The 27,353-nt window shown below is 48.0% G+C and overlaps 1 pseudogene; it reads right to left on the bottom strand.

Annotated features, from left to right (window-relative positions):
* Positions 1-15,499: 15,499 nt before the first annotated feature.
* On the bottom strand, positions 15,500-16,867 carry LOC115320433 (annotated as a pseudogene).
* Positions 16,868-27,353: the final 10,486 nt, after the last annotated feature.

Genomic DNA, 27,353 nt, shown 5'->3' with positions numbered 1-27,353 from the left:
TGAACGGGTTGTTGAATGGTCGACCCGTTTGAAATTCGCACAAGTTGCCAATAGTAGACCCGTTCGGGTCATAGTATATGCGATACGGACATCTATTTAATACCGGAACCCATTTGATGCGGGTACTCAATCGGTACAGGTACTCGTTCAATACCGGTACCCCTTCCATGGATAGTTTTAGGGAACCGTTTTGCATCTCCGATTGTTACGGATACGATTGTTGCGATCGCCAAACGACGTGTGCAGAAACGCGTACTCGCCTCGATCACAAAAATTCAATTTCGCTCGCGGAAACAGAAAGAGGCTGAAATATGACGAAAATGAACCGTCTTTGCGCAGTTGAAGAGCGGCGCGTATTGTGTTGGCCGAGAAAGATTGTAATAAACAAAATATAATTAAAATAAAAGATGGTCCTAGGTGTACATTGGTGAAATCCTTTTATATATCCTAAACAACCGGAACTAACTTCCACATAGTGGTAGGCTCGTTCTTCTTCTGACAGCGAAAGCGGAAGGTCACAGAATCATGAGCTTCCCAGGAGCGGAAATAACGGTCCCCACCGGCAGCGGTAACTTGACTTTTTTCCGCGACGAAGATTTCAGGATGGTCCTGCCCCCTCTGCCATAATGGTGAGTCGACGAAGCACGGTGTAGTGCTGCACGGCGACATCGCGTGTCGCCCGTACCGCACCGAGGACTTCCGACAACCGCTGCGCGAAGCAGGTGTCCTCGGGGAGGTGGTGAAGGTTGAGGCATATCAGATGTTCCCCATCTTCCTGCTCGACCTGGGGACTTCCACGGCCAAGCAGAAGCCTTTCGATGCGGGTCGACTAGCAGTCAAAGACCGTAAGTGCCTTGTATTCGACCCGTAGTGGCAGGAGATAAGGATCAAGCTGCACTGCGTGTCTCTCGGCGTCACGAAAGGCGTCGACCAGCGGGTCTTCTCTGACTATGGCGAGGTGAAGGAATTATGCCACTAGAGGTGGGGAGTGCTTCTGTATGACGGAGTGGAGCTTACAACCCGTATTTTACGCATCATTCTGCGGGAGGATGTCAGCCTTGGCCGCCTGCCGCAACAGCTTTGGCTTGGCGGTTGTATGGTGCTCGTGGCTGTCCCTGGGTGGACTCTCCCACTATCTGCGGTGCCGCAAGACGGGCGAAATATTCTCGGTATTGCCGGGCCCTAGGTGCAGCGACTGCCGTGCCTTCGGTAACAAGCGGGCTGACTGCGTCCGCCCCTACGTTCGAGCAGCAGAACGAGGTACGGGTGACAACAACACGGATCCCTTTATGGGCGAAGAGGGAGCAGAAAAAGTGGCAGCGCCCCCGGAAACCTCAATTGAGGAGGCAAAAAAGGGCACCAGATCCGTCTCTGCTGGGGTGAGCGCCCCGCCTCCTGCGAGGCCGACAACCGAGGCCCCTGCTCCTCCACCGGCAGTTGAGCACCGGGCGGCGTCGCTTCCAGGGAACGTCGAAGCGAGCAAGGCTCCTGCTCCTGATGGGGACCACACCGTGCCAAAGATCGACGTCGAGGCGGGCTCTGCCAAGCGCCCGTTCGACGAAGACATCAAGTACTCCCAGGGCCGACGGCTGTGTCTGCGATAGCGGAAGTGGAGGATTGGGGAGGGCTGGAAAGGCGTTGACGGCCAGTTGCGGACTTCCTCACTACGTGGCCGGGATAAACTGTGTGAACTGTTGAGCGAGTGGAATATCCTGTGCAACAACGAAGGTAAGCCCCGTACACGTGGTCTGGTCCCGCTAACTCATGGCCTCTACTGAGTGGCCTGTACACCTGGCGACCTCCAGCGTGCGAGGGCTCGCGAACCGCCGTAGGCAAAGACAACTATACCGCCTCGTACTAGAGCACGACTTCGGCATTGTAGCGTTGCAGGAGACAAATGTCGAGGGGGCGGATTAGACCGAGCGCATGGTGTGACCTTTCAAGGCAGGCCACGATATTTTCGTTTGCTCCGCTCTATACTTCGTTTCAGCTTCGGTCCGAGCGCGGCCGATGTTACGAGCCGAAGGGCCAATCAAATAGCGTAAAAAGCGCAACGTCATGGCGTGCTCTCTGCGCTTGACTAGCTGATGGAGGAGCAATGCACAGAGAGACGGCGAATACCGGCTGGTCCTATCAACTGCAGAGAGCACGCCATGACGTTGTGCCTCTTTCGCTGTTTGATTGGCCCTTCGGTTCATAACATCGGCCGCCCTCGGACCGAAGCTGAAACGAAGTATAGGAACGTCGGAGATTCTGTTTTATTTGTGAGACACAGAATATGTGCAACAGTGGAGGCAGTTACGACTTGCAATACTGGAAGGTTGATTGTAGGCGATCTTTTCTTTTTAAGCCCTAGAGTGGCGTTTCATCCCTTTCTGTGCACATAGCAATGCTGAAGGGTGGAAAGCGTTTTTGATTTTTATTCGGTCTTACTTTGACGACGATGGTACGATCATATGTCTTGAAGGATTCAACTGTGTGTGGCCCGCATGAGATAAAAAACAAAATAACGCCTTTCAGAGAGGCGAATAAAAGCATTTTAAATAAACTTGTTAATGAGTATGGGATGGAAGGCGTTGGGGTTGTCTTGGGGGACTCCTTAAACGTTCGTTTCACTCAATTTCAAGGACCTAGTCACGCCCGTTCGAATATGTTTTATTTTTGTTTGAGCTGATGTCTCTATCATCTAGCTACTCTGTCACGCCTGTTTATTTTAGGGACCATTGTTTGGTGTCATTCACCCTTGTTAGAGCCAAAAAAAAATCAAGAGCTTTTGTTAGGAGCTGTGGAAGCTGAAGAGTAAGCTCTTGAACGATCAAATGTTTGTAGGTGCTGTCAAAGGTAGAACAAGTGGAGTAACGAAACAGAATTAACGTAATATCGCTTCAAATTTGGATTTTTTCCCAAAGGGAGGTTAAAATAATAGCAATGGAACGAGGGTGTGCAATTCAGAACAGTGAAAAAACACGGGAGGGACCCTTGCGCAAAACTCTTATGATTTTGTTCGGCGAGGAAAGCCTTACCACCGCTTTATTCATAGGCGATATCTGCACTGTCAAAGCACAGCTGTAATTTTTAGTTAAAGAACGCTATCGTGATGCACTTGTACGGGCGCGAGCGGGAACGATGATGTTCGGTAAAGCTCCAAGAAAGAGAGGACTTGGGTTGGAAAATAAATATTCTTCTCGCAATGAGACAGCGGAAACTGAGTGTAGTGGGGTCCGGTGGTGAAGAATGGTGCGGAAATAAAACTCGCTTTCTGTGAATTTTATAAGTACGTGTTTTATCATCGTGCTATAGACGCAGATAATTTCAAAAGAAAATTCTTGTGTCTTTTGCCGAGTTTGGACGGCGTTGTAGTGACAAGCTTAAAATCAGCGACTACTGTGGGAGAGGTCGAGAGGGCAACCTACGAAATAAATGCATGGAAATCGCCTGGCCCAAATGGCCTAAGTGCTGCCTTCTACAAGGTGTTTAAGAGTGAGATTAGCCCTTTGCTGCTTCAGGCATTCAGTGAAGCGTATGACCAGAAAATGCTGCCTCCTTCCTTTTCTCGCTATCATGCAGGTTTCATCCCAGAAACTGTAATGGTAAAATTAAATTGAGGCGAATGTTGGCCTATCTTTCCAGTTTTTTAACAAATTTTGATTATAAAATATTAATGAAATCGTGGCTAGCCGGCTACAATCCGAAGCGTGGGTGGACCACACAAGAAATGTGGAGTAAAAGGCTGTTTGATTGCGACCAATATTTATAATCGTGTAGTTGTAATACTTCAGATTGATCTAGAAAAATATTTTGACTAGGTTTCGCAAAATATGTTATTTTTAATACATCGGAACATGTAAGCGCGAGCTCCCTCTCTCGTGGGCGTACTAATCTTGTGAACCAGTCAGTTGGTAAGCGCACTCCATTCCAGCGTGCTATGCGCCAAGCGTACCCGTTTCCCCCTTTCTTTTGTGCATTTTTATTGAACCTTTTTTGCAGGAACATTCATAATAGCAGAATCATTCGGGGTTTTCAACTTCAGTTGAGTGAGGTACGCGTATTGTCATATGCTCATGATATTGCCATTATCTTTGTGGATAAATACAGCATAAGAGGGACAGTGAAATTTGTTACGCTTTTTTTAATGCAGTGGCAGCTTGGTAAACTGACATAAATTTATTTATCTCTTGCACGACGATTGGGACTCAGCTCCCAGAGTATTTGAAAATATTTACTGTGTAACAACACCTACAACGTCCCGTTAGAAAATTACCGTGATAGCGAGCCCTATTGAAGAAGACAAACTGTAAAGCTGTTCGACGAAGCAGAAATATTGAAGGGCAAGGACTTATCGATATTGACACGTGTCACGGTGTGTAATTTGTTTTTCTCAGTAAATTGTGATATATACTTCAAGCGTTGCACAGCTCGCGTGTTAACGGACAGAAAATACATAGTCTTTGCAGTTTTTAATTGAGGATCGACTAGGGAATGGGCTAGCGTAACAAATTTATTTTGGCATGTCCGATCCGGTGGTTTGGCATTAGCTCATATATTTCTGAGTGAGCTGGGGAACCGTTTAATTTTTGCCCGCGATGCGAATGATGTTCCTCTCCGCACTATGTGCTATGTGTCAGCTGCGCTTAGACAGAGCTTTGACACAGTATGATGTTTTTCCATGTGTGCTTCCGCGTCTCTACCGCATGGCTACTGGCGAGAAGTCGTTCAAGGGACTCATCTTTGACCAACGTTTTTCTTTGAAGTATTTAACTAAAGCATCGAGGGAAAAAATGCGTAGAGATCTAGTCAATGTTGCATTCCCTGTTTCGTTATACAGGTCGGTGTATCGTGTGGGTCCGGGTCAAAATGATCTGTAGCGCGATGAAAATGACAATGGCGCCAGGCGTGAAAACGTTTTTATTTATATTGCATTCGGGAATATTACCGGTTAAGACAAGGTCGTTTGAGAAGGGTCTATGTGTAAGATGGGAGGGGAGGGGTAATTGCTTTTTTTTTTTGTGGAAGAGGCCAGAGACGATAGCGCATGTGCATTTAGATTGCAGGGGTAGGGTCTTCTTTTAGAACGTTTTCCAACGTACACTGAAAAGAAGGCTGCCTTTGAAACCCACACGACATGCGGAACTTAGCCGTTGAAAACAATAACTATAAAGCGTTCGATCTCGTTTTTTGTGGAGATTTAGAGTATTTGAAGTCGTGTATGGCCGTGCGGCATGCATACATTGTCGTCAGACAAATTCATGAGTACTTTTGCTAAATGATGTGGCAAATTATAGAGGTGCGGAAGGCTAAAAGTTGTCTGTCTGATTGGCTATCAGTGCTGGAAAGTGCTGATTTGACATCCTGTTAAACATGCCATGTTGGGTGCTGTAGGGTCGACAAAACTCTTTGGATTATTCTTGCAGTGCTTTTTGTTTTGACTTGTCAAAACCAGATAGTAAAAAGAAAACAACTATGTGCGTGCAGATTTAGGTTCGAGTCCTCATGGAGGCATAAAACTCTTACTTTTTGGGGTACTTTTTTATTCCAACGCACAAGTTTATAATTATAAACACTGATTTATCTTCGGAAGCTTTTATATTTATTCTTTATATATTATTAGGAATTGCAGCAGCGCCTCGGTGAGACATACCAGGAATGATCTCCCGTATGGCCGCTACGATAAGTCGCTGCGCCTGGAACCTATCGTCACTGCACTCAGTACAGTGTCGTCGGGAAATGGAGCAAGGGTACACATTAGAAACACTGATATTAATCTTATTTAGAGCAAGCGTTAGTACTTTGTTAGCACGTTGTTGGCGTTTTAGTTATGAGGAAGCTAGATACACAATAGCCACGAAAACTGCGCTGTAAACTGCTCTCACCTAAGCGTTAGTGCAAACATAATGTCGCACAAACCGTAAACATAAAACAACTTCCGAAGGCAAGTTAGTGTATAAATTATTTGCTTCTGCGTTAAGATCAAAAATACAAAAATAAAGAAATAAAAGAGGTATATCCTTCGGGGGACACGACTCTAAAACCACTATGGAGACGGTGGTCCCAGTTGGTTAGAATATGTATAAGCATATATCGTAGAAATAGGTCTAGGCCATAGTTTATTACGATTTGTTTCGACCAAAACCAAACTTTACACGCCACTCGTCACGTAGTTAACGATGGTTCATTTCGGTCGTATTTGCAGCCCTTTCATTATGTTTGGGAGAGCGAAATTGCATTTTTGTAATCGAGGCGAGGACACTCTTTGGCACACGTCATTTGTCGATCATATGAATTGTATTTGTACCACTGGGGAATGTAAAACGGTTCACTAAAACTTTCCAATATCGGCACCCGTTTTACACGGTATTCGTTTGAGGGAAATCCTTCGCTAGCCCCAGATAGTCGCCGTCTAAAATGGATTGACTTCGCACACGCAGATATCAAGCACTTTACGCTTTCCTCTGTATACAAATTTATTAGAGTCTGTGACGGAAATTCGAGGGGTAAGAAGGTCAAAGAATATTAGATAGGAATTTTCGTCGAAGAGATACAGCACCTAACATTGTGTCGCTCACCAAATGTGTGTTCAAACAAAGACAAATGGTGAAAACGATGAAGTACACGCGGACACCCACTAAATGATGATTGGGGCACAATCGTGGACGCTACACGAGGACACCCGCTAAAATAAAAAATGCAAGCAACAACATTAATACGAGGAATTAAATTTGAAGTTCAAGGAGCAAAATTGTACTTTTAGCGTTTGGCCGAGGCGTGCAGTTTCAGATGAGGTTGTAATAACTTCAAGACGTAGCCAAGGAACACTCACAATACCGATGCCGTCTTGAAGATTGTGCTGCGTCCACTTTGGGTATCTCCTCTGTGCCTCTGGCGTGCTCACCATCCGGCCGCCATTCACCCCCTCCCCCCCCCCCCCACCCCCCAAAAAAAGAAAAAAAAACCACATACGTTGTCTTACAGCTTCCTTTTTCCCAGCGACTGCCTTTCTCTTGGAATTGCAGACTGAGACTTTCTTTTAAGAAAGACGAACACAAGGGCACCCGTTCCCATCTTGGAATACCGTAAAAAACTACCTTATTCGTTAGTTGTACTTCACGATCCGAAAAACACGGAAAGAAAAAAACCGGTTTCGGGAAGTGACCGGTCACGGTGGTACATTTTCGAGGGACGTAGTCCCGCCAACGCTCCTAATCTGGGCCACCTAGGGAGCCACCTATAGCCATGACACATGAGATCCAACTTGTCGCGGGAAGTTTTGGGGACATCTAAAATTGTCAGCCCGTTTGCCATCCCTTTTTAGGTGGCCCAAAATTTGCCGTGACAAGTTGGATCTTGCCGGCCCATTTCTTAGCTGGCCCGTTTCCTAGGTGGCTCGTTTTCTGCCGGTTATAAAAATTTTCCGTCGTGCATTTCCCGTAGAGAATCTCAGAGCGTCTACGACTGTGATCTAGGAAGAAAGCCAGGCGAATGAGAAGTACAGAAAAAGTTCACCGTAAAATCGAAACTGTGACGTTGTACTGAGCCTGACGTCCTCTTCTGAGACGTCACGTCGCAATTTCATTGTTAAGTCGAAAAATATATAGGAAAATCATTCCCAAGCTCAATTTGTATACTTTAGCGATTGCCTTCCCGAGTTCTCTAAGGGAAAGTAAATACACACGAATAGTTTCAAGGGCAAGGTTACAATCCATTTATTTCTTTATATTATATTCACAGCGGAAGATACAGGTGGCGCTCTGTTGTAATAAATACCACATCCAAACAATAAAATAGAAAAGTATATGAAAACTTGTGTCACTTCCTGAAACATTGGTGGAAGCATGGCCGTTGTTTTCACTTGACACACTTCGTGAACTAGGACCCGTCGCAGTTGTAGGTGCACTCTCCGAGCCAAGTGTGTCGCGGTCAGCCGGAGTTTCGTGCCACAAGACGGGTCTCCGCTGCACGTCCGAAGGCCAGTTGCTTCTGTCGTCAAGCATGATGCTGCTGCGATTAAGAATTTTCAGCATTTTATTATAAGAGCATAAAGGAGAGAGAACAGGTCTTGTATCTTAATTACGTTTTATAATTTAGCAAACACCAGGTTCTTTAGAAAGTAGCTTGCTGGACGTTAGATTCTATTCAGATGCCGTGTCATCGGCCACAAATATGGCCGCTAACATAACGTTTATTCGTGAGCCCTGCGAAAAACAAAATAAGAGAAAACAAATTCGCCAATTAGATTACCACGTTTGCTTTTGGCGGCCATGCTTGTGTATAGTTACTTGACATTCAAAAGCAGTCTGACGTCATACGAGTAGGCCTTGTAGCTTTGGTGGCAGTTTGAAGAGTGAGAACAAAATAGTAAATTTTGACGCCACCAGGAAGGGGAGCTGATGCTGTCCACTTGACAGGATCTACAGGTCTATAACTATATCATACAGGCTGCGTCATAAACACCGGCTAAATTGTTGCCCAAAAACTACATGTCGCACGTAAAAAGGTAATTTTGTTTAATATGAAAACTCTTGAATTTTGACGTTCGGATAATTTTTGCTTAATATGAAAATTCTTAAAATTTGACTTTTGGATAATTATGGTGCCAAAATGTTTGAATAATTAACTTTCTGTAATTGCTAAAATATCACTTAAAAATAGTTGGGTGTTTTGTTTTTAAATATTGTTTAATACAATACAATTCCTAAATTTAGTTAGCCTAATAAAAGCTTATTCTTAGAGTGTCATCAAAACATTATACTGCGTTACTTAAGATGTAGCGAAATGCGAAGGAGTCAGGAATGCTACCTCCGATAGGTTGAAAAGGTGAGTTTCCCCCTCAGACGTTTCAATCGCGAATATTATGACGACAGAAGTGTGTGCAACTTGCGGCTCGCGCAGTTGCACTAACACAACTCTTTTTTTTTTTTTTATAAATACTCCAAATTGGATTCCAACTTTGTGCCTGAAATAAGATCTAGCATGTATACTTCCTTAAATCATGAGCATAGACTTAAAACTTTCGTAAGAGTTCTGCGTAAAATGGTGGACAGCGACAGCTGGAATGAAGCCATCTGAGACGCAGCCACCCGAGTATCTTCTCTTTGCTCGGGCGTACGTAGAGCGGCTGCCCGTCTTTCTCGCTTCCGAGCGCGTACCGATTAGAGTTCACCATGCTTTATGCTTTAAAGCAATCAGTGTGGCACCTATTCACTGCGGACAGCGGTATTTCGTAGGCTGCGACAAAGTGGGCGGAGATTGTCCTCACATGTCACGCTTGGACGTCTGGCGCAGGGACGCGAGTCTCCCCTGAAGGCTCATTCACACAGAAAGGACGTTTCGGCCAACGTCGACTGTCGCGTGAGCAAAGGAGAGTGCACGCACAAGAACAAACTTAGTGTATCCTAAATGTTACATTCATCATCATTTTTAGTATAAATGTTCCTTGTGTGGCCGTTCTCCTTCGCTCAACGCGATCGTCCACGCCGGCCGAGACGCGCGACTATATACCTCGGACGGGCAAGCCGATGAGTGCGCCTGATACGCCGTGCTCTATCGGCAAACACATCAACAAGAGAAAAGTACCCTCATCTAAACTATTTACACCTTGTGGCTATAAAATGCTGGTGGTCACCGTTGAGATATAGCCGGTTAGCTTTCTTTGCCTCACCTTACCATAAGCAAACCGTAAGGGCTGCGGTAGTGACCCGATAACTTTAAAAATAGTCGTCCTCCACGAGTGCTTGTGCGCAGCCGAGCCGGCGTCAAACCCGAAGAGTCCGCGTTTGTAGCCGTTGTGGTAAGTCTATGCTAGGGTGAAATGATGTAAACCTGTTTTTCGCTTTCCACCGGCGACGAAAGCCGGAATCCGAATAATATAAAAAGAGGTGATTCCAAACGTGCTTCTTAGAATACAAGAATATTGTGTATATACACCTGTATCGTCCAGGACAGGGTTCAAGATGTCCTTTGTTGGCAAGAGCAAAAGTTACTAGTTAGGAACTCTCTCAACACTTGAATCTATTCCGTTATTACCCAGCGACCTACATAATTACCCAGCCGGTTGTGCTGAAGAAGACTGTGTCGGCAGTAACAGCACCAGCCAAGTTGGCCCAGAAGTGGTGGTCGTGCTGGTCGTGCCGCCAGATCAGCGGGCCGTGTGAAGCCATTGCATTCACGTGTTTCCTCGTTGTTACACCGCCCGCGTTGAATTCCATTGATATCCTTCGATGTGAACATCCTGAAGAACTAACTCGCCGTCCCGCGGCTTCACCGCACACTGTCACATAGGCTTCCATCACCATAATAAGAAAACAAACGTGACACGTCACCTGCAGATGCTTCCGATTAGATTCGTACTTGGTACGTTCAAAATTCGTCGTCCTTGCACACCGAGAATAGAAATGATCGTTGTGCGCCTCCGTGCCCGCCGGCTGTGCCCGCGCGGCACGCTGGATGGATGAATGGATGGATGAATAAGGCTGAGCCCTTTGGATCGGGCGGTAGCTTACACCACCTAGCCATTTTGTAGATGGCGGGCGGCCGCAACTCCCGCCATCTAGCGGAGAGCAGAGTGTTTTTTCCCGCTATTATGCCCATAATCGGCCCGTTTTCGCCGGCCCTGCACAAACGAGCCGCCAAAATTACAAGTCCGCCTACAGAGCCACCTATATAGCCATTCGCACTAGTAAAGAGGGGCGGGGCCATCTCCAACCGTGACGTTGTACACGGCTATTTTGACGGGGTAGGATCAGTTCGCGGTTAAGTCCTGACAAGTTTGAACGTCACGGCTATGGCCGCGACGTTTGTCGGCCCCAGGTTAAGAGTGTACGTCGAGTGCAGCCAATGACATCCCTTTAGTGGAGGCGAAAATACAACCGTAAAGATAGGCAAAACTAATATAAAATACAGCATTCTTTCCAAAGATTTCCTCGGCGCTCCCAAGGTCGTAACCAGCCGGTCCTGAAAGAGGGGCGACGTCTCGACCCCGCTAGTGCACAGAAAGATACCCCGAGAGCAGGCCCGTTCGCCCTGTATCTCTCTCCCTCCTTCAAACCAATCCGCCACGCAGCTAAGTGGTGTGAACAGGTTAGCATACCTCTACAGTCAAGCTTTAAACCGCTTGACGGGGCCGGTGGACGGGGCCGGCGTACAGTTTGATCAAAACGCTGAACCATTCAAGCCGGACGGCCACCAGTCCCGCATACCACTGCGTTCAAACTTGTGAAAAGTTTTTCTAGGCCTATAAGCAGTGTTATGAAACCTTTACGAAGTTTGACTATACAGCTGAACGACGGTTCAAAACGGTTACCAACACGGTTGAACCAGCGCCTGTCCGATTTTTGAACGAAATTTTTCATAGTCCGAATTCCAAACGTTTTCAGATTAAAGCTAAATCAACAGACCACCTTGTTTTGTACGTTGCAGCCGGCAGGCGGTAGTTAAGCGATTTTCTGTCTGCCTTTATGGGGACACTTCTAAAATTCCAGTGCTGCGGGGCTGCCGTTGAAAACTTCTGTTTCATAGAGTGCATCAGCCGAACGGGAGCTACGCTGGGCTGTTTTCCACTTTGAATTGAAGATTCGTTCTGTGAAGCAAATAAAGGTTTGTCTAATAACTTAATTTTATTGTATATTTTGTTGATTGTATGTGTTTGGGCCGCTTTCAGCTTGTTTGAAATTTAATAGTGTATTTCCCATGTCAAGAGGAGCGTAATCAGTTGTCCTTAGAGAAAAACAAAACTTTATTTTCTGCAATAATTGGCTTCCCGGCCGGGGGCTCCCCGATCATTGCATATGAGGTGAGAAACACCCAAAAGGCCACATTAAAGGCGAAAGGAGCAAGCTAATGTTAGTTTCCAACTTATGATTTCAGACCAATGAATTGCTCAGCTTCTTGAGAGAACTGAATCTGGACATTTCTTACATTCGGAATTCTGAATATGAGGAGTTTCTCACGATAATGATGAGACCATCACTTCATTATGGACTCCACACCCTAGTCCGATTTTTCATGGAGGACGCCGTGAGGCTCAACGGAAAACGCGTTCTTCAGGTATGATTCTTCTATTAAAATAAATATTCAAACACAAGTTTTTCACGGCAAGGTTTTACCAGGCGTTAATATTGTATTTAACAGGTCACTGAAATCGAATATGCCCAGGTTTCTCTTCTTTTTTTCCGAAAAAAACATCGTTTTAAGAATTTATTCCGTAGGAAAGGACTAGTTTATTGTCCTTAAAGGCTGTAGACAACGTCACAAAAAGAAAAAAAAAATATTCTTTCGAAATTTTAATTTTCATGGTAGGTTTCAATTAGGTATATGTTTGCCCGACGTCGAGAGCCACCCTATTAAGAAAACTCAGTATAATTATTTTCGCTTTCTGGATTACGGAACTGTATACCTAAGTGGATTAATCTGGGTTAAAGGTGTTAAGAAAATATTCTTTTGTCTGCAATGTGGATTTTGCGTTTCCAAAAACTATTCCAGTTAGATTATGTAAGGTTAGGCGACGGGCCACGGTATGTTTCGTTTCACCTCTTTGTTAGCGGCCGCGCGTCCGTCGCGAGCGCGCCTGGGGGCGAGGCATGTTGCACACCCCCCGGGGCGGTCGGCGTGAACGAGGAGTGTTTTCTTTTTGTTTGTATGCGGAGGCGGCTGCCACTCGGCGCAACCTTCGCGGCCGATCGGGTTTTGACTGAGGGGTTCGCTGTGGCGCGGCGAAGACGGCGATATCGATGATGATGTCAACTTTTATTTAAATATCGGCTCCAGTGCTAGCCGCCGCTGCCTTGTCCCGCTCGACTAGACGACGTTGGTCGTCCGGGTTCGAACTAAGTAACCCAGCTTTCCAAGTCTCCGGGGAAGGGGAGGGGATGGGGGAAGGGATGGTTGGGATTCGCAGGCCACGTGACGTGGTATAAGGAGGGGTACTCCGTGCGATGTGGGCAGCTAGCAGTGTACTTGGTGGGATAAAGCTTGTGGAGGAGGGCGAGGTGTCTGTAGGTGTGGAATTCGAGTTGGCGCCAGATCACGACCTGTTCCCGCGTTAGGCTCCGATGTGGAGGGGGGTATCTAAGCGGAGACGGTGACCACCATCAATGTTACCGGGCTCTCGCCTGAAGACCGTTGGGGCAGTTGCGCGCATCGGTGCGAGGCAGGTTAGGCAGCCCCCGGGCTGGACGCTGTACACGAGAAGTGTTTTCTTCGTGTCTCTATACGAAGGCGGCTGCTGCTCGGCGCATCCCCCGTGGCCAATCGGGTTACGACTGAGGGGCTCGCTGTGGCGGCACTAAGACGGCGATGGCGATTACTGTTGAAGTTACGGGGCTGTCACCTCGAGTCCGTTGGGAACTTGACGAAATGTGCCTTTATGCGCCATGTCGGCCATTGGACGGGGTTCAGCACGTGACTCCGAAAGGATTCAAACCTATTGGCCAATCCCTTTCCGAGGGCAAGAAGAACCGAGGTTTCAAAAGGTCGTGACGGGGCGGGAAGGGGCGATTTTTATTTTCCTTTTGAAAGACCGTAAGAAAGTTTGACGGAGATGCAAACTTCCCTTACTTGTACACAAAGCTTGTAAAATGTTTGCAACGTAAATAAATGTTTTGAACTCGGAACAAAGATGAAAATTTACTGGCGCAGCCGACAGGGCAGGCGGAAAGCTATCGACGTACTTCTCAGCAAGCTGAGAATAACAAAGGAATCGTGCGCCTGAACCTTCAAGGAAGGGGCGCAACACGTTTCCGGACCGGGACCCTGTTGGAACAAGCTTTTGAAGATGGCGGTAGGCCTGAGAACACCTGAACAGTCAAGGGGTGACAGCATATGAACGCCTGCCGACGTAGGAGCAGAACGGAAACATGGCAGCCCAGACAGGGTGAGCGGGATTTCTTGCGTGTTTCTAAGAGTTGCCCTGGTTTTAGTACACTGTTGAGGGGATTATGGCAGTCTTAACGATAGGCACGGCTGGGAAGTCGGAGGATGAGTCGGAGAGGGGGGACAATGATCGATACGATGTTGAGCTACCGAATGTGGGAAACTCGGGCGAGTCTGGTGCCGTTGCGATGCGGCGACTCGAGTTGGACCACGCGCGAGTCGCTCAGACTCGAGTCGGAGGAGCGCATCGGTATGCGCCGGATCGATGTGAAGGGAAAGACGACTCGACCGGGGGAAGCTCTGGGTCGGACGCTAGTGAGGGTTGTCGCATGGACCCGTTCTCACAATGTGCCAAGGTTCTGAAAGGCCGTAAGCTGCCTTGCGACGCGGACGTGCCAGTTTGGTTCGAGGAAGTCGAAAACATAATTTCGACGTTCGGGGTGCCCCAAAAGAATAGGATGCACCTGATTATGGCTGCACTATTGGAAAGGGTGAGTACCTTTTCTCTAGCCTAAGAGTGGAGGAGGTCACCGACTATGAAGGGGTGTAAGCAGCCGTCTCAGGTGAGCTGAGACTGACGCCAGGGGAATACCTCAGGTTCTTTGAGACCACGTCTAAAGGAAAAAGGCGAAGGGTGGACCCAACTCGCGTCAAGGGTGAGGGGTATTTTACTTATTACCTTGACGCGAGAGGGACCGACACAAAGCAGGGCCTAGTCGAACTGATGGTCGCGGATTGAGTAAAAAACGGTCTGAGCAGGGACGGCTTGAAATATATAATTCTGTGCGAGGGTGAGGGATGGATGAAGGCACACGAGATCGTCAAAAGTCTTCGGACGTTCGAGGAGGCTGAGGTGAAGGGTCGCCTCGCGGATGTGGTAGAGGCTAGCGTGAATAACGGCGCGGCGCCCGCCACAAAGGCTGGCAGGGGTGGCCGCCCATTCCGGCGCTATGAGTGTCAAAAAGAGGGTCACTTGGCAAGGGACTGTCCGACTCGGAAACCAAAGCCGGAATTCAACCCTGTGGCTGACTCGAAGGTATCGCGGATCCAGTCGATATTACAGGGAGTCGACGAGCCGGCACCAGATGACTCGGGGTCATTGGTTTGCGAAGCTGGCGACTGGGCCAACGCGGGCCGCCTGCATCTTCCAGCTTGCAGCGTGTCGAGGTAGTTTCCGTTGGCGTCCCGACGAGCGCGATCCTCGATACGGGGTGCGAGATAGCCGTTATGCGGGAAAGATTGTTGCCGACAAGCGCAGGGAATCCGTCGGAATTGATACGCTTGATTTCAGTTTTTGGGCAGGCAATAACGGCCAAGCTCGCTCGTTTGCCCCTGCAGCTCCGCCATGACGGCACGGTCATGGACGGCACGCAAATAAACATCGTGTGCGCGTTGACCAACGGGCTTGCCCCTTCGGTGGACTGTCTTTTGACTGGGGAGGACTGGACGCTACACTCGGGAGGTGCCGGTTTCTCTTTTGCGTCTCAGCGGGAAGCTTCGGTCGAGTCAAGTGTCGGCGGAGACAGCGGCGGGGAACGTCTGTCTGTCTGAAAAACTTTATTACGGGTATATCACGAGGAACGTAGTTTGAGGTGGCTCAGAGGGGGCCAGCTTTCACAAACACTAGGTTAACTCCTCAATCCAGGAGCCCATTGGCGACCGCCGCGGCTCGGGCTCGGTCAATTAGGGCCCTCTGGCTCACCAGGTTAGAGCAGTCGAGCAGGGCTGCCTCCCAGTCCTCCCGGGTGGGGTTGGGTTTTGGGTCCAGGTTCGGGGTTGATTGGCATGCAGACACCACGTGGAAGATGTCCGAAGACTTCTCTGTACAGTGCGTGCATTTTCCTGTATAAGTAGGGTCAACGTGTTTTAAAACTGCCGGGCACAGCAGGGTTTTGGTGTTAAGGCGGAGGAGTGTGCGTTTCTCCGCATTTGTAAGGCAGAGAAACGCAGGGCTTAGGATAAATTGCGTGGCCGAATTTGTATATTTGTGTAATTTTTCGAAAAGTGAGGGCCGGATTGGGTTTGGGATCCTTTTCGGAAGGGTCTGAAGGTGCTGCCCGGAGAGTGAGCGCGCGGGCGGACTCGTCTGCAGGTTCGATGCCTTCGAGGCCCATGTGAGCAGGAGCCCAGACGATCGTTCAAGACGCGGGGGCGCCAAGGTAGTCGCTATCTTTAAAGATGCGATACGCAAAGAGAGGAATGTACCCCTGTTCAATATTTCTGCAGGCCGCCATCGAGTCGGTGATGATGACTCGCGAGTCCTGGTCTGCGGCGGCTAGAGCGATGGCGATCTCCTTCGCATGCGTTACGTTTTGAGCTCTGAACGTTATGCCGTTCACCAGGACGTCTTGGTGGACGACTGCGGTCGTGTACTACCCCCCACGGTGAGGGCCGGAGGAGTTTACATAGAAGATTCCAGATTTGGTCCCACAGTGGTGGGCCAGTGCCGCCGCCCGCGCAAGGCGCCTGCCACTGTGGTCGTCACGTGTCATGTTGGCTGGAAGAGGGCGCACGTCCAGGGCGTATCTCCAGACTTCGGGAATTCGTACGCGCTCTTCTCTCAGTGTTATGGGGTGGATGTGTAGTCGGGCTAATAAGTGGCGTCCTGACGGCGTCTTTGAAAGCCTTGTATATTGATTGGTCAAGTGGGCCTCCCGGAGCTCCGCGAAAGTGTTTACCATCCCTAGGCCCATGAGGCGCTGGTTGGACGTGTTCATCGGGAGATCGAGGGCACGCTTCTACATCTTTCTGAGAAGCACCTCAAAGGCGGTCTCGTCACACTTGAGCAGGTGGAGGTAAGGAGTCGAGTAGAGGACTCGACTGGTCACGAATGCGTGGGGCAGCCGCAAGGCGTCTTTGCACCGTAAGTCCGTAACCCCACGCGTTTGTTGGAAACCCGGCGGATCATCTGGCCCACCTGGTCCAATTTGGCTAGTGTTGTATCAACCCGTCGATGTTTGTGGATAAAGAGACCAAGCACTCTAATCTCATTATGTTGGGGCATGCGCTGTACGCCGACGACATAACCATTTGGGCTAAACACTGATTGGTTGGAGTCATTGAGGCCAACCTGCAGAAAGCGGCGGAGATCGTGGACGCATACGCCCGCGTCTGCGGCCTTCAATGCTCCACGTCCAAATCCGAATTTGGGCACATTCGCCCGTCGCTTAAACGCACCACCAAAATATAATTATTCCTGGCCAGCGGGGACCGTGACAAGGACGAAGTTCTCGCCGGCGCCGTAACGGACAAGAAAGGAGACGAAGTTGAAGATCCTGACATAGAACGAGAGGAGCCCAGCGAAGCTGCTAACTTCTGTGATTCAGAAAAATTACCCGTGCTTAAAAAGCGTGTGGGAGAACGCGAGCCAGTTCAAAGGAGGGATGTTTGTATCGAGCGGGCTCCTATAACACTGGGTTACAATGTTTGGCTCGAAAGTAAGGCAATTGGTACTTCCCAGCGAGAGGCGACGGGAGATGATGCGCCTCGTGCACGAGTCGTTCTGGGGCGTGCATCTGGGCACAAAGAAAACGAAGCTCTGCATCAAGTACAGCTTCTATTGGCCTAGCTTAGAGAGGGAGGTGATGAAGCACTGCAAGTCGTGCCGCGGGTGCCACATCCGATGGAATACGAGGCGCAAGGATAGGGTGCCGATTACACTACTGGCGTGTCCCGAACATCTTTTCGAGGTTGTGAACGTGGACATAATCGGGACACTCCGCGTTCTCTCAGCGAGAGGTCACAGGTATGCTATTTGCATGGCGGACATTTGTACTCATTGGCCTGAAGTCGTCTGCCTCCGTTCACTAACTGCGAAGGCCACGTGCGAGGTCCTCCTAGAGGTGTTCAATAGTACGGGGGAGCCCCAGACTGTGTGCTGCGATGAAGGGACGAACTTCACCACGAAGCTAACGCAGCAGATGCTCTAAAGACTGGGTTGATCCCCGAGGTGTTCCACGCCAGAATACCTGGAGCATACGGAAGGGAGACACCCCGGTAGTGTTGTGGAGAAATGGAACCGCGTTTTAAAGATTATGTTGTTTCGTGGCATTCAACGCGACCCCAAGAAGTGGGATAAACTTGTGCATTCGTTCTCTGTGCGTATTGAGATGTGCTCCACGACACTAACGGGGTGTCTCCTCTCCGTATGCTTTACGGTAGATACCTTTGTGGGACATTGGCTATACTACAGCAACATGGACAGGTGCGGTGACTGTTCCCGGTCCTCTACGCGAAGAACCCACGAAGAACTAACAACAGTTGCGAGAGCAGCTGGAAGTCGCTGCGGAGATGGCCAGCCTGAGCAGCAACACCAGAGCGATTACGCGGACAGGTGCAAGCTAACGCGCGGGAGAAGTTTTTTCAGGTGGGATGCAAGGTTTCGCTGTTCGATTGAAACCGAACAGGTAAGATGCCGCTGAGGTAGACCGGGCCCTTGACCGTGGGGGAGACAGAAAGACAGAACTCGTACCGGTTGGAGGGATCCGACCGAAAGATTTCAATAGCGCACGAGCCGACTTCGACCTTAGTATGCACGAACAGGGCACGTGACGGTGGCTTTCCACGAAGACGAAGACATTGGCGAGGTCGAGCACGCCCCTCGGTTTGACTCGGCTGGCACGGGAGAGCTCCCCGTGTCAAAACTGGAATATCTCGACGCAGGGTTCAGGAACCAAATCTTAAAGGTGTTGGCTGAACATCGCGAAGTATACGGTGGGGTACCCGGGCGAACCACGGTGGGCCAGCACACGATTGAGATAGACGAGGGGCATAACCCGTACAGGATTCCCGAGCTCCTCAATGGGGTGGTTAGCCGGCCAATCCGCGAAATGCTCGAGCTGGGACTAATTTACCCTATCGAAAGCGCGTTTGCGAACCCCATCGTGTGCGTCACCAAGAAAGACGGCACGGTGAGCTTGTGTGTTGATTATTGGCGGCTGAACGCCGCCACACGCCCGGACGCTTTCCCAAGGACCAACCCAAGAGAGTTGATTTTTAGGGTCGGCAGAGCAAAGTTCATCATCATGGTCAATTTGCGCCGCGGGTATTGGCAGGTGCCCATGGCTCGCGAGAGCGAACATTTAATGGCCTCCGTGACGCACGAAGGGTAATACTCGTGGAAGGTGATGCCGTTTGGCTTAAGAACGGCGCGGCCACCTTTCAACGGATGATAAACCGCCTGCTATTTAGGCAACAGGCGTACGCCTCCGCTTACCTGGATTATATAGCTCTATGTTCCAGTTCCTGGGAGGAACATCTTGAGCAAGGGGATGTGGTGTCGCAGCTGCTTAAGCAAGCAAGCTTAAAGGCTAGCGCTGAGAAGTGCCAGGTTGCTTAGGCACATATAAAGTACTTGGGCACTTAGTGGGGTCGAGCTCCCACGGACCCGGTCCGGAGAAGGTCACGGCGATAGAGGGGCTAGCTGCGCCTAGGACCAAGCTGGAGTTGAGGAGCGTCCTCGGACTTATGGGGTATAATAGAGAGTATGTGCGCGACTTTGCCGAGGTGGCGACACCTCTTACCGCGCTCACAAAGCGAGGGGTGCCCAACTTGATACCGTGGTCCAGCGAGGCAGAGGAGGCATTCCAAAAATTAAAGTCGACGTTCTGTTGTGGCGTGGCGCTCTGCACACCCGAACCGAGTCAACCCTACTGGTTTTTTACCGACGCGTCAGCAACAGCTGCCGGCGCTTGCCTAGCGCAGGTGAGTGGTGACGGCATAAAAAAGACCATCGCTTTTGCGAGCCTCCGCTTCACGCCGACCCAGATGCGCTGGTCGAGCATCGAACGCGAGGCGTTTGCCGTAGTCTGGGCTCTGGAGATTTTTGATTATTGGCTTTTTGGGACGCGGATGAACTACGTTCCGGACGATGACCCCTGACCTACCTCACCGCGAGCACACCGCACTGGGCTAAACCGGCCAGGTGGCTTTGTCACTGCACTGTAACGACGTTGTGCTCGCCCACCGTAAAGTGATAAACAACGGGAATACGGACACCCTGTCGCGACTCCGAAATGACAGTCGGAGTGATATGTAGCGCGGAGCGACGTTACCCTTGGAAGCAGGCGATTGTTCCCACTTGCTTGGGGGGAGGGGGGGGGGGGGCTGCAGATTGGGGCTGCAGGGTGCCGGCCGAACTGTGTACAGCGCGCAAGGGATTGACCCACTAACCGGCGGTGCAGTGGCTGTTTCCTCGTGCGCCAGTGGCGTGGTGTCTAATCGGGATTGTTATTTTGTTTGTTTTGGGTCTCCATAGAAATGTTATTATGAGCGAATTTATGGAACATGTCCCTTTCTGGACCGGTATAGCGTCACTGGTCTTCAAAGTTTGTGTACTGTTGTCGGTCTACCCCGTACAACAGTCTTTGCGTTGGAGGTGTAAGGTTAAGCGACGCCGCGGGGTGTTTCATCTATTTTGTTAGCGGCCGCGCGTCCGCCGCGAGCGCGCCTCGGGGCGAGGCATGTTGGACACCGCCCGGGGTGATCGGTGTTCGCGAGGAGTGTTTTCTTTTTGTTTGTGTGCTGAGGCGTCTCCCACTCAGAGCATCATCCGTGGCCAATCGGGTTTTGATTGAGGGTTTCGCTGTGGCGCCGCGAAGACGGCGACCACCATCGATGTTACGGGGCTCTCGCCTCAAATCCGTTGGGGCACTTTCACGCCTCGGTGCGAGGCAGGTTAGGCAGCCCCCGGGTTGGTCGCTGTGCACGAGAAGTTTCTTTTCTTTATATGCGGGGGCGGCTGCTGTTCGGCGCATTCCCCGTGGCCGATCGGGTTACGACTGAGGAGCTTGCTGTGGCGCACTGAGGACGGTGACGGTGACCACTGTCAGAATTTCGGGGCTGTCACATCGAGTCCGTTTGGTAGTGGTACGCGTTATAGGTGAGGCCGTTAGGAACTTGGCAAATCTGCCTGTATGCGCCATGTCGGCCATCGGATGGGGGGCAGCACGTGACTCCGAAAGGATTCAAACCTGTTGGCCTATCCCTTCCCGATGGCGAGAAGGACCGAAATTTCAAAAGCTCGTGAAGGGGCGGGAAGGGGAGATTTTCGGCTTGCTTTAGAACGACCGTAAGGAATTTCGATAGGAATGCAAACTTCCCTTACTTGGACGTAGAAATTGTACAAAGTTAGTTAAGTAAATAAATGTCTCGAACTCGGAACTCCCAAAAGCCTCCATTGTGCACCAAACTTTGAAGCCGCCAGGCAGGAGGAATGACGACGAAAGTTTACGAATTACCAATTCGCAATCCAGAAAGTGGAAATGTTTTACTGTGCTATGAGATAGGGAAGTCCCTACATCTTGATTATAAAACAAAGTGAAAAGTTATGTGTCGCGCTATAAGTCATTATTTCTACCACCCTCTAGGGCCCTATGATACATGGTGTGACCAACCGGGACCAATGGACCGTGACAACGCCGTGTGCTACGATTGATGAGCGGCGTAAAGTTGACTAATCGCAATTGACAGCCTGACACCTGTCTCCTGGTCCCGCTTGCTTCCGCCGTGTAACGTAGAATTCCTGGTTGGCTCGGTTTTGTCAGTTTGCATGTATACAAATGAGTATCCAGTTGTATCACGTAAAACGTAAGATGATAGTGTGCCATCGAGCGAAGTGTTAGTCTATGGAACCACAGCGGATAACTACAGCTGAGCATAAAACAGAAATTCAAGGCAGTTTATTTTAGTGTTTTTTTCCACATCGTTCTTCATCTAGGCCGTCACTGCATTTTAGTTATGTTAGAATATTAAATACAGGAGCAAGTACATTTTAAATTAGGTTTTAGCTTCAGCAAGGCGATCGTTTCCTCACATATGTGTACTATTCATATATTTCGAGTCATATCTTGCAGCAACCATCTCAAGCAGGCAAACAGTCGTCTATTTAAGGAGCGGTGCCGCAATATTACGTTTTGATATTTTTCACTTTACACAAGCTAGCTTATTGTCACTAGTGGAACTCGAGCATACTTGTACACGTCGAAATCAACCAAGAAACATCCTTGTCGAGGTGTAATTGCAAATATAAAAGCGAACTTTTTTCTTTCAATCTCTCCGTCGCAACACTTGATGTCGTAGCTTAGAATTGGCAGTGTTAGTACTATCTCCGGGGTGCCGATATCTGACTGTGGCTAATAAATTGAACCCGAGCATTGCTATTTGGTCTCATAAATATAGCTCAACAAGCATTCGTGTTGCGGCTCGTGTTCAGTCGCTGCACTGACGACGATACCTGAACCGTAACAATGTGTGAAACTCAGCGCGTGCCCTCTGCTTTAGCAACCCCCAGCGCGTTTGTGATAAACAATAGCGGCGTATAATCGGCTCCAGATCACGTGGCGGCTTGTTCTGGCTGCAATTTGAGGAATAAACTCTGCTTTTTATTTAACTTTGTGTGACTATTCTTGCATGGGAAAAATAACTAACCCGTGTTTTAAAGTTGAAACTAAACACTATCCTCTGGATATGTCAGTTTACAGGGCTGTCCGTCATATTTAACTCTCACGACGAAGTAACAGTGCGCAAAATAGTAGGGAATACACGCGGAACGCAAGTAACAAAGCCACCAGATGGATGATACCTACGAGCTCGTTGCCCGACAAATAAAGACGAATAGTCTAATATCTAGCTTAGCTCGTTAAATCGTTGTTTACTATGGCGAACGGTCTCAAGTAGTGCACCTTGTGCGCAGATACACCTGAACCAAAAGGAGGTCGGCCGACTGAAGCACATCCGCCCGAATTACGATAATAAATATCGGGAGGAATCGCGCAACTTTCTTCACGCCTACGGATCGTATGAACGCTCTGTTGAAAACGAGGTTGACTACATCAGCTCCATCGAAAGCAAAGGTGCTCCTTGATCTTTGTTTTCGGCGTACTTTGTTTATTGCCCTGGTCGTCGAAACGATTTCGTACTCTTTGCATGTGCGCGTCATACGCCTCCAGCCGGCGGAGTTCTAACAGGAGGAATTTTCCGGGGGCAGAAGCACACTAACCTAAACACCAAGGCTTCCCAGCTGCACGAATATACTACTGGTGCGAGAAGAGGTGAGCCCGGGTTTAAGTGATTGTTTCTGTCAATAACGTTCTTTGGTGGGTTCCTCTTTTTCATGATTGTTCTGTTCAGTTTTTTGTACTCCACGCTTTTTTTACCGTTCACAAGATTTTTTGCTATAGTTATCACTCTTTAACCTTAAGCAGTGTTTTAAATTCATATTGATAATAAAAGTAGGAATTTTTTATAGAACCGGTTTCCGTACTCCGTTTAGTCTAAAGTTCGAGGGCAAATAACTCTACGATTCAATAGCGCCAATCAAGCTTATCGGAATGCGTTAGATTGTGGAATGGTTCTTGTTTATTAGTGTGTATGTGACCACCAACTCATTTCATTGTCGTGACTCATTAAATTTTAGTGTTTGTTTTCGTGTTTCTTTTTGCAATGGAATTTAGGAACCATTCAAACTTAGAATGAATAGGGGTATATTTTGACCTTAATTCAAAAGATGCGGTACGTTTTTTTATGATTGCTTAGCCACGAGAAAACATGCACGTTTCTAAACAGAATTCCGAGCCCTCGCAAGTAAAATGGACGAAATACGTGTCGCTCGTGCATCCTACCATTTAAAGATAGCAAAACTAAAATAATCAAAGTACAATGCAGCCTAAAAAGCTTACCCTAATTTACTTCTCAGCGGTATAAGAGAGCAAGAGAGAGAGAGAGAGGGAAGAGAGAGAAGGCTTGTGAAATAGGGAAATGCTAATTTGGATGTCATTGAAGTCCAGATGGTCATCGTGAAGAAAAGGGGGGAGCACTAATTAAAAACAATTTGTCACTTTCAAACATATTTTCCACTGCACTCAACACGCTCTAGTGCCAGTGCCTCGCCAATGCGTCGATACCGCTGGTAAAACAAAAATCGTGCTGCTGACTCCGAATCCAGGGATGAACCACCGCTTTTGGCTCATCCCCCGTACGGAACTTAATTTAGCCGACTGCTCCTCTTCGGTGTCGGAACAAATATAAATCGCTTACTGCCAGATCCGATGGGTGTGGAATAAATTCAAAATTAGGTTCCTAATTATCTACCGCGGTCACACCTGCGGTGTGAGGGCGCAAATCGTCATGCTGGAGCAACGCAAAAGAGGCCGGCATATCACGGCGTTTTGACCTGATCACACTCTTCAAGTTGTCCCAGAGCAGGTCACAATACAAAGGGATGTTGACATGAACTCACCTGGCCATTAAATGTACGACAATTGAACCCTTATAATCGTGAACGACTGTTCGAATCAGCTTACTTTTTGCTGAATGTGCCCAGAACTTCGTTTGCCTTACTGACTACGTGTGGTTCCACTCTTTGCGTGCCCGGTTGGGTTATGGCTGGAAATAGCTGATCCAAGATTAACTCCCAGCAACTGTGCGTCGAAGGATATAAGCTTTATTACCTCTCTAGTGTCCGAGCAGCGTCTCGTGCTCATTCACACAGCGCCTCTTGAAATCTTGTGTGCAATGTTTTGGTATCTAGCTGGGGGACATCTGTCGTACTGTAAACTATCCAGAATGATCTGGTGCATTATCCATGATTAATGTTCAATTGTTAATACCTAAGTGATGGCGATACGCCGGTTTTGGTGTGCGGTTTTGAGTCCGGCATCGGTTTTAGTCTGGCGCCGTCGAAGTGTGTTCCTGGCCGGAGCAAGCCGCGTCAGCCAATTTTGACTCTCTCATTCCTTATACACCTGTCGAAGTGACAAGCTCATGAGTAAGGATAGACGAAATGTGTCGGACAGTCTGTTCGTAACCGCTGAACGTTTTTTTAAAAAACGGCAACCGGTCCCTACCGAAAAATCCGGTATAACTTTTCACTATCCGGATTATGGAACCGGAAATTTGTTTCTGGAAACTCGAAATCCAGATTGCAGACAAAGGAATAATTTCAGAAAACCTAAATTCCAGATAGATTCCGGATAGAATCCAGATAGATTTCCGGTTCCATAATCCGGATAGCGAAAAGTTATACCGGATTTTTCGGTAGGGGTGCCAGGGATTAAACCATCACCTCCTAGGTAAAAAAGCCTAAGTGCTGAAATTTCCTGCGTCACTAAAGAAGGGCATCGTAGGCTAGAGATTGGACACAAAAACGGCGTCAGCGTTCGGCCAGGAGCCGTGCTCTCGCTGATTGGACACCCGTTCCAGCCCAGCGCCGACGCTGTAGTCGTGTTAAGTCTCTGATCTACGGTAGCCTACTTTAAAGACGCAGGAAAATTCAGCACTTAGGCTTTCTTATCTAGGCGGTGCTGACCCCTACCGAAAAAAACAACGGTTAAACAATAAACCGAAATGAATCCGGATTTTCCATCCGTCATTAGGGCCCATAAACAAACCGGATTTCTAGAAACCGTAAAATGAACCGGAAATAACCAGTCCGGAAATCCAACCGTAATTGGTCGAAGCGGAAGCTGAACCGTATCTGGCCAATCTGTAGAGCTTCACTGGAGTTGGTCTAGCCGTATATTAAACCGTATCAGGCAACACCGGAATATAATAGAGATAGTTTAATAGAGTGACATACCTTCTGTTTCACCTTCCGATGTACTGCATCTGATGCTACAAGCCATCCCTTACAAAAATGTCATATCTGGACTTATAATAAAAATACAGATATAGATATATAAGGAATTGGGCAGATATGGCCACATATGCATAATCAGGCGATATCTGGAGGAATATAGCCATATCTGCCCAATTCCTTATATACCATATATAGACTGCTTTATATGATCCCGTGTTTGGGCCTGGTAAATAGGGTACCCACCCCATATAAAGCAATTTTCATGTGATGCTCCTTCTAGCATCACATGAACATTATTGCCATGGGGCAGGTACCATACTTTCAGGTCCAGACATGGGATCATATAATGCATTTCTATGAACATCCACAAATATATACATTTTACTGCTATCCCACACTGCCGAACGTGTGTTTACGTATAGATACATCAACAGAATAGGCAACTCACCAATCTTTATTGGCCTGGTTCGAAATTTCTAATTCCGACAAATATGTATGCTACAAAAATAAAATGCAGGCGATCGCTAGTTAGGAAACATGGTAACATATCATTCGACGTCAAAAAGTCACAGCCCTTTGACGGGATTGGTTGTCGAGGGAGCAGACAGAGAATATGGTTTGCAAAAAAAAGTTTTATGCATAAAAGCCTCAAATTCCAAACACGCACTTCCGCAGATCAATAAAAAAAAATGGTAATATCACACGGACAAACAATAAAATAAACTAAAAATATAATAGCACACAGACACCTATTAAAATAAAACAAAAGGATGGCGATAATTAAGCTGTAAACTATGCGAAAGTTCGAAAGTCGTTGATTCTTACTTACAGGGTCAGAGTCCTGATTCAACTCTCCGGTCGAGCACAGCAGTTTTGACATGGGCTTGCTTGCCAGCCTCGTCGGTGAAATCCTTCCTTGCACCGTGCGATGTTCAAAGTCCTCCAGTCGCTCCTCGCTGCCCTTGTTTTTCCGTTCGGTCCCGAAATCATTCCTTGTGACGAACACGTAGCACACACACACGCACAAAGACACATTTGTTCGCCGGAAGCAATAGAAGATGAAAAGTTCAGGACTGCTCCTTGCACACGACGAGATCACCACCGTTTCCCGGACTAGAAAATGACGAGGGCATCATATCTTTAACTAAAACTTCATAAAAGAAAAAAAAATAATGAACACATAAGTAACAAAAACACGAACTAAATCCTGAGAAAAAATGAAATAATGAACACACCAATAAAAACACGAAGGACTTACACAGACAGCCACATTTTTTCAATTAACAATGACGCTTAAGTCTGATAAAAAAATATTCCTACTCCGCTAACCATAACCAATATGGTGTGTTAACTAGGCGACCCTGAGCAAAGCAGGAATATTTGTGATCATAATTAAATGTCATTGCGAACTCAAAATATGTGGCTGCCTGCCTAGGTCCTTCATATTACTATTTGTCTGAATTCTGTGTTCATTATTGTGGCTGCTCAGGACCAGGCGGAACTTGGTGGTGCTTTTTTCTATTTTGACCTTACTTCGGACAGCTTTGTACCCCATCTCTACATAATCCCACCCCTTCTCTTTGGAGATACCCTCCGTTTATGCTGAAATTGGAAGAAAAAAACCATAATCAGCACAGATACACATTATTAGCTACACTGTTTTGTAAAAATTTTTCTAAATAGGTCCCTGGCCTAGGACAACAAAGACTTTTTTGGGGCGATGTAAAGTTTTGACACAAACGATTTGGCCCGCATTTTGCTGAACATACCCTGCAAAACCTTAAATTGCACCATTACAATTTCAGCATACTTTACACCACCATTGTGCCTCCTATGTGCATGACATTTAAAAGCCAAATCCGCGAATACTTCACAATAATTGATGCTTATTAAGTGATGTGCTTTATTTGGGGGC

The sequence above is a fragment of the Ixodes scapularis genome, unplaced genomic scaffold (assembly GCF_016920785.2).
Source record: "Ixodes scapularis isolate PalLabHiFi unplaced genomic scaffold, ASM1692078v2 PGA_scaffold0__279_contigs__length_252992795, whole genome shotgun sequence".
Classification (NCBI taxonomy): domain Eukaryota; kingdom Metazoa; phylum Arthropoda; class Arachnida; order Ixodida; family Ixodidae; genus Ixodes; species Ixodes scapularis.
Note: the sequence above shows the minus strand (reverse complement) of the source record. Positions and strands in the feature narration are given on the sequence as shown.